This window comes from Oryctolagus cuniculus, chromosome 9, assembly GCF_964237555.1.
Source record: "Oryctolagus cuniculus chromosome 9, mOryCun1.1, whole genome shotgun sequence".
Classification (NCBI taxonomy): domain Eukaryota; kingdom Metazoa; phylum Chordata; class Mammalia; order Lagomorpha; family Leporidae; genus Oryctolagus; species Oryctolagus cuniculus.
In genome coordinates, this window is record NC_091440.1 from 42,161,696 (window position 1) to 42,169,196 (window position 7,501).

The window sequence follows — 7,501 nt, forward strand, 5'->3', positions numbered from 1 at the left end:
AAGCAATAAAAATCTGCCAGTTCATTTTAATTGATAGTCTCCAACAAAGTTTTCGAGGGCATCTTTAGTGGTTTGTACATTCTTTAAGCTAGACCATTTGAGTCAAGGCATTGAGATTTAATAGTAAAAGTTTGAGTATGCATTTTCTTTTTATCTCATGACATCAATGAAGATTCATTCTCTGGAGGGATAGAGACTTTCAAACCATTTAATGCTAATAAAAGTATAAATCTGTAATTAGGGAAGTTAAATTTTAGATTAAACTAGTAATACATATTTAAAGACATATCCTAAGATCCCTCCTTCTTTTTTATAATTGGAAGTTTTAGGAATTTCAGTATTGAAATTTTCAGTATGGTTTGATTTCTCTGAACATCCTCCTACCCCTCATTAGACTCCTTATCATACTGTTGGCATTTACACTATTAATTTAAGATGGAAGAGACAAACTTCTTCCTAAAGAGTTGAATGCTTGAACTTGAGACATGACATGCCTAGTTCAAATCGCAGCTGTTCTGCAGTTCTGATCCAGCTTCCTGCTAATGTCCCTAGGAAATTATGACTCATGTTTTGGCACCTGCCACCCATGTGGGAGAATGAGATGGAGTTCCTGGCTCCTGGATTTGGCCTGGCCCATACCTGGCTTTTGCAGAAATTTACTGAGTGAACTAGAGGATGGAAAATCTGTCTGAGGCTGGTGCAGTGGTGCAGCTGGTTAAAGCCCCGGCCTGAAGTGCCGGCATCCCATATGGGTGCCCGTTCTAGTCCCGGCTGCTCCACTTCTGATCCAGCTTTCTATTATGGCCTGGGATAGCAGTGGAAGTTGGCCCAAGTCCTTGGACCCTTGCACCCTTGTGGAAGACCTGGAGGAAGCTCCTGGCTCCTGGCTTCAGATAGGCTCAGTTCTGGCCATTGCAGCGATTTGGGGTGTGAACCAGCAGATGGAAGACCTCTCTCTCTCTCTCTCTACTTTTCTCTGAGACTCTGTCTTTCAAATAAGTAAAGATAAATCTTAAAAAAAAAGAAAATCTCTGTCTCTTCCTCTCTCATTATCCTCTCTGTCTTTCAAATAAATAAATAATCTTTAAATAAAAACAAGAGAATATCATCTGGTAATGTGTTTTCACAAAAGCACAAACTCAACACCTAATATTCACGTGTTCAAATCTTGAAGTTATTTTTTCTTCCTCAAATATTTTACATAACAGTCACCATATTTAAACTCAATTTGACATTTCCATTAAGACATGACTAACTTGTAAGTTCTCTGTAGTTCCCAATGTTATCAAATGGACTTGAAAAGCTGGCCCATAGAAGACTACTTTCACTGTTACAAAGGGAGTTGAGTGTGAGAATGTCATTGCCAGATGGTAAATAGCATCTTCCTGAACTATTGTTCTCTCAGGCTTTCGACAGGTGGTTGGTGATATGTATTCAACCAAAACAGCAACAACAAAATTTCACACTGACTGCAGAATACCAGAATTATTTTAGGCTTTAAAGAGAGTTTCAGATAGAATTAGATCAGTTTATACTACAGGTCATGATAAGTATCGCTGCCTTTTAAAGAAGGAAACTAAAATAAGTGGTTCTTGATTTGGTGACTTGCTAATATCAATATTTTCACCCTGAGAGACTAAACAGACCTCCTATGGTTGTCAGTGATCTTTAATAGAGTGCATAACCTGATACCTTAGTAATTGCTCAAGGAAGTGGTTGAATAAACCAAAAATGGACATATAAGCAAAAGGCTCAATAAATTTTTACCACTCATGAAATTATTTGTCCAAGGAACTTTTAGTTTATTTATTTTTCCCAGCTTTCTGATAAGTGAAATAGACAATATGTCTATCTCAGAGTGAATGTTAGTTAGACTTAAAGAAAAAGGTATGTGAAAACACTTATCAGATAAAAAAGGTGACAAGGTCATTGGGATAGCTGCAAAAATATTATTATATATTTCTTAAAAGAAAAGATTTATTTGAAAGGCAGAGTTAGAGTGGGAGTGACAGAGAGAGAGTCTTCCATCCTCTGTTTCACTCTCTAAATGGGTGTAACAGCTGAAGCCAAGAGCCAGGAGCTTCTTCTGCATCTTCCATGTGGGTGTAGGGGCCCAAACACTTTGTCCTCTACTGCTTTCCCAGGTGTTTTTGCAGGAAACTGTACCAGAAGTGGAGCCCCTGAGATTTGAACCTGTGCGCATAAGGCAATGGCTTTACCTGCTACACCAAAGTGCTGCCCCCATTATATATTTCTTAAAATGTGGAAGTAAACATTTAATATTAGAAAAAATACATTTTAATCATTTAAAAATTAACATAAGATTTAAGGCCTTTAAACATTAGAATTGGTAGTATTTATAAAACTTATAAAAGTTGGACATGCAAAATTTAGAGGAGGAAAAATTAGAACAGGTAATAATGGCATTTGACTTTGCACATCCCTGGAGTAATGTCACAAGTCTGACATCGTTAAAAGCTAAACAGAGAAAAACACAGAGCAACAGTTTTAGAATATAAAGTTGAGAAAACATTAAGTGTGTAAAGCAACACCGTTTTTCTTAATGCTGGGCATGTTTCATAAAGATACAAAGTAATTAATGAAAAGTCCTTGAAAACAATTTTAGAACAAAAGCATTAAAGGATTTGAGTGATTTTGGAGTCCATCTCTAATAGAGACAGGTATTGAAAATGGAGCTCTTTGAGAATCTAGATCACTGCAGTATTTTATTCTATTTCTCTACAGTGACTATTGAAAATAAATCACATTTAGATGTCATTTTAATCTCTTCTAATACCAGTAGTGAATAAAGAAAAAATAATTTGAATCCTTTTTGTTTTTAAAATATGTGTGGGCAAGGGGAGGGTTGCGGGTGAGAGGGACGTTATTGGGGGGAAGCCATTGTAATCCATAAGCTGTACTTTGGAAATTTATATTCATTAAATAAAAGTTTAAAAAAAAGAAAAGGGGGTCAAAGAATAATAAAATTAAAATATTAAAAATAAAAAAATATTTGTGTGGTAGAATGGAAATTAACTCAAATAAGTATATAAGATAATTCCAAAGTGTGATTAGTTGTATGTGTGAGATTTGGAAGAGCCATGAAATAAAGTGGGAATGGAATTATCTGTGTGGAAGGTATTTGATGGCTGCATTAGCAAGGATGATTAAACAAAATCCTTAAGGAGCTGGAGTTTGTGGCATGGTGGCTTAAGCTGCCACTGAGTCCTCGACATCTCATATGGACATCAGATCATGTCCTGCCTGCTCCACTTGTATTTCAGCTCCCTGCTCATGTGCCCGGAAAAGCAGCGAAGATAACCCAAGTACTTGGGACCTTGCCAATCTTGCAGAGACAGAAACTGCTAGATCCTGTCTGATGTAGCCCTAGGTCTCATTTGGGGAGTGAACCAGTGGATGGAAATTGGGCTTTCCCTCTCTTTCTTTCTCTAACTCTGCCTTAGGGAAAAAAAAATGATTCTTTAAACAAATAATTAAAATTTAAGTAAAATTTTAGCCTGAAACAAAAAAAAAATAGTATAAGCAGCCATGGTAAATCCAGAGGAAATGCCTTTCAAGGTGAGAGAACAGAATGTTGAAAGGACCAGAACATAAATGAGGTTGTTATAGTCAAGGAAGAAATAAGGTAAAAATATGTAGAGTGCAACAGATGGAGGGGCAGTATGAGATGAATTTGAAGAAGTGGACAGAAATCAGACCACGTGTGACCCTGCTTAGCAATTTTACATTCCATTTTATTTTGTGATGGGAACTTAATATGTCTCTGCAGATGTCCCAAATACTTGGGCTATCTTCCTTCAAGGACAAGTACAAGCAGATCTTCTTGGGGGGCGTGGATCGGCATAAGCAGTTCTGGCGCTACTTCGCCAGTAACCTGGCCTCCGGTGGGGCAGCTGGGGCCACCTCCCTCTGCTTTGTCTACCTGCTGGACTTTGCCAGGACCAGGTTGGCTGCCAATGTGGGTAAGGGTGCCGCCCAGCGTGAGTTCAGTGGTCTGGGCAACTGTCTGACCAAGATCTTCAAGTCTGATGGCCTGAGGGGTCTCTACCAGGGTTTCAATGTGTCTGTGCAAGGCATCATTATCTACAGAGCTGCCTACTTCAGAGTCTATGATACTGCCAAGGAGATGTTGCCTGACCCCAAGAATGTGCACATTATCATGAGCTGGATGATTGCCCAGAGCGTGACGGCGGTGGCCGGGCTGGTGTCTTACCCCTTTGACACTGTTCGTCGTAGGATGATGATGCAGTCTGGCCAGAAAGGTGCTGACATTATGTACACGGGGACAGTTGACTGCTGGAGGAAGATTGCAAAAGATGAAGGAGCCAAGGCTTTGTTCAAAGGTGCTTGGTCCAATGTGTTGAGAGCCATGGGTGGCACTTTTGTATTGCTGTTGTATGATGAGATCAAAAAATATGTCTAATGCAGTCAAAAATCAAGTTCGTTGATTCACAGGGAACTTGGATCACCAGTTCACAGATCCATTACGTGGTTAAATAGACAATTCTGGGGGGAAGTAAAAAGATCTGAAATACCAGACTGAAAGGAATACCTCAGAAAAAAACTGCTTCATTAAGTGTTCGTTGACCCACAAATGTATTTTGTATTTATTTTACATTTGAATCCCCACAGCAAATAGCAAATAACTTATCATACTTGCATGATTGTCTGAAGAATTAATAATGAAGAAATAACTGAATGTAAACATCAATAAAGATCACTTAATGCATCTTATCCAAAAAAAAAAAATATAGTCAATGGAGGTTAACACCAGCTAGTCAATTGTAGTTCAATAAAATCTGTATTTTCTCTCATTTTTATTTCATAATTGATCAAATCTTTTCTACATGGATGTGAAGAAGTAATTTAAAATATTGTAATTTTGTCTGCGCATGTGGGAAGATGGCCAAGAAGATTCTCAAATCTGTGCTGTTTGTGTGTATAGTAAAATGTTGTTGCAGAAGCTGTTTTCAAAAAGCTTGTAACCAGTTAATACATTCTATACAGTATGGCTGTTATCACTTAAGAGATAGGAAACCTCCTGTCTATCGAAAGCAGGCATGTTGTACCCAGGAACCACGTGACCTAAGAGGTTACCAAAGAAAACTTTGCCACATTTCAATATGCATCATGGATAGATAACAAAAATTGAAGAGATTTGAGTCAAAAATGAATCGTTAGAAACTGCAAATCTGAAACTGAACAACTTGGGTACTGTGATACACAGAAATAGTGTATCCCCTATTATTCTTTCAGATAGTGTAGGAGCAGTGTGTCACCTGCTGCATGGACTTCCTATAACATCTATTGCCAAATAAATATGGATGTATATCAAAAATTATTGTTTTCAAAATAAACTGGGAATTTAAAAGATATTGCCATTATATTATATATATATTTTTTTCAGAAAATCTGTAAATCAAACTAGTTTGAAACCCTGATACTGAAATGAATAGGTGAACACCTACAAATACTTGGGTAAAATGTTTCATGAATGGGTTCATGATTTATAGTACATCTGCAAACTTTTGTCAAGTGTTATCAAGATACTTCACAATGATCTTTATAATTAAGCTAATTGAAAAAATCTGGAGGAGACACATTGACAGCAGTTTATTGTCTAAATAGAATTGTAAATTGGGCAGTAGCTATTCATGCATCCTTTTGACACTCATAGACAGCAATATGCTCTTTACTTTGCTCAGTAAGTCAATTTTATAAAAAGTGAGTCTTTAAATGTTCATCTCTATACAACTAAAATAAGCATTCAACCATCAGCTTCACTGTTAACTCCAGTAAGACCAAGAAAACATGATGTAGTTTCAGCAACTAATTTTAACTCTGGTTACAAACAATTTGTCATTTTTATACTGATAATTTTAACAGAAAAATAAAATACAGCTCTCTAGGCAGAGATCCTGTTAAAAAGTGTATAGACCTTGTGTACCCAGTGACAACACAGATGATAAATATGGACCAGGCCCATGAGAAAAATTCCCCAGCTTTGCTGCACTAGTGTACTCATTATGCTGGCATATAAAAAGACCATGTGCTCTGAAAATGAAACCTAAGTGATCTACTCGTCATCTTACTTCTTCATAGGTCACATGAATATTTTTCTATCAGGAAATAGGGAGTTCTAAATGTACATTTAAAAATTCAATTTGATATTTTTTAAGTGTACACTATATGAAAGGATCTTTGCTAGGCATGGAGATAAAAACCATGTAGGCTATGTCTTTTATTTAAAATTTTCAGTCTAGAAATTTGTTAAGATGTTATACTTTTAGTTAATTAAATAAGAGATAAATTTCAGCCCTGATTTTAGGCCAAAAGTTAAAACTTTGAAGACCATCAGTCTTTTTACTATGCAGATCTGTCCATAGTAATTTGTATGTATATATATATATATAAATATTTAATATTCATTATAAGTATCTGAGTTTTCCTAAGTAAATATTTGCATCATGACTTCTAATACTATTGAGCATTTCATCAATTTGTTGAAAGACACACAGGAAAGATTCTTTGGAAATAAGAATACAAATATATGACATTTTACCTTTTTACAACATTCACTCTTTACATGTTTTTAGCATAGCAGATTAACAGATGCTAAAAGAATAAACCTAAGTTTTTGCTCAACTTATTTCACATTATTAATTATTATGGTCATCTGTGAAAATCCAATGCCTTCTTCTGTTTAGACCGGTATAAACCTATGGTATGTTTGCAGCAGCACTGTAAATTTAAAATTATAATCCTTTCCTGATTATCCATACTACTGCCAATGCTTATTATTAAATAAAGCTATAGCTTTTATTTAGTAAAATCAATTTCTCTTGTATTCATATTGGACTTCATAGAAGGCGGCATTGGCTTTTCATAGATTGCCATTAATGATTAATAATGTGCAACATGTTGGGCAAAAACTTAGGTTTATGCTTTCAGCATCTATTATTCTGCTATGCCAAAAACTTGTAAAGATTGAATGCTGTGGTACAGCAGGTTAATCTGCCACTTGGGAAGTCTGCATCTCATGTTAGAGAGTCAGTTGGAGTCCTGGGTCCTCTGTTTTCAATTCATCTTCCTATCAGTGCACCTGGGAAGTCAGTGGGAATGGTCCAAGTGCTTGACTCCCTGTCACCCACATGTAAGATCTGAATGGAGTTCCTGGTTCTTGGTTTCATCCTGGCATAGCACTGCAAAAACAATCAATGCCTTAAATTATATTTTAAATGCTTAAATTAAAAGCAAATAAATAGTGCAAAAGAATAATTTTGGTTTTATGTAGAAAATAAAAATTTTGGTTTTTCATTAGTTTTTCTATGACTATAGGCAAACAATTTTATCTTCAACATGCTTGGTTCATTTGTTGTTATTTGAATGTTCTCTAGCAACATTTTATGTTAGGATTTGACTACAGAGACCACACTCTTATCTAGCAAATTCTTGAAATAAGAGGAAGATTTCTTCAGAC

General features: G+C 36.0%; 1 pseudogene; it reads left to right on the forward strand.

The window, feature by feature from the left end:
• The first annotated feature begins 3,778 nt into the window (after positions 1–3,778).
• LOC100339730 (ADP/ATP translocase 1 pseudogene) lies at positions 3,779–4,764 on the forward strand (annotated as a pseudogene).
• The last annotated feature ends 2,737 nt before the right edge of the window (positions 4,765–7,501 follow it).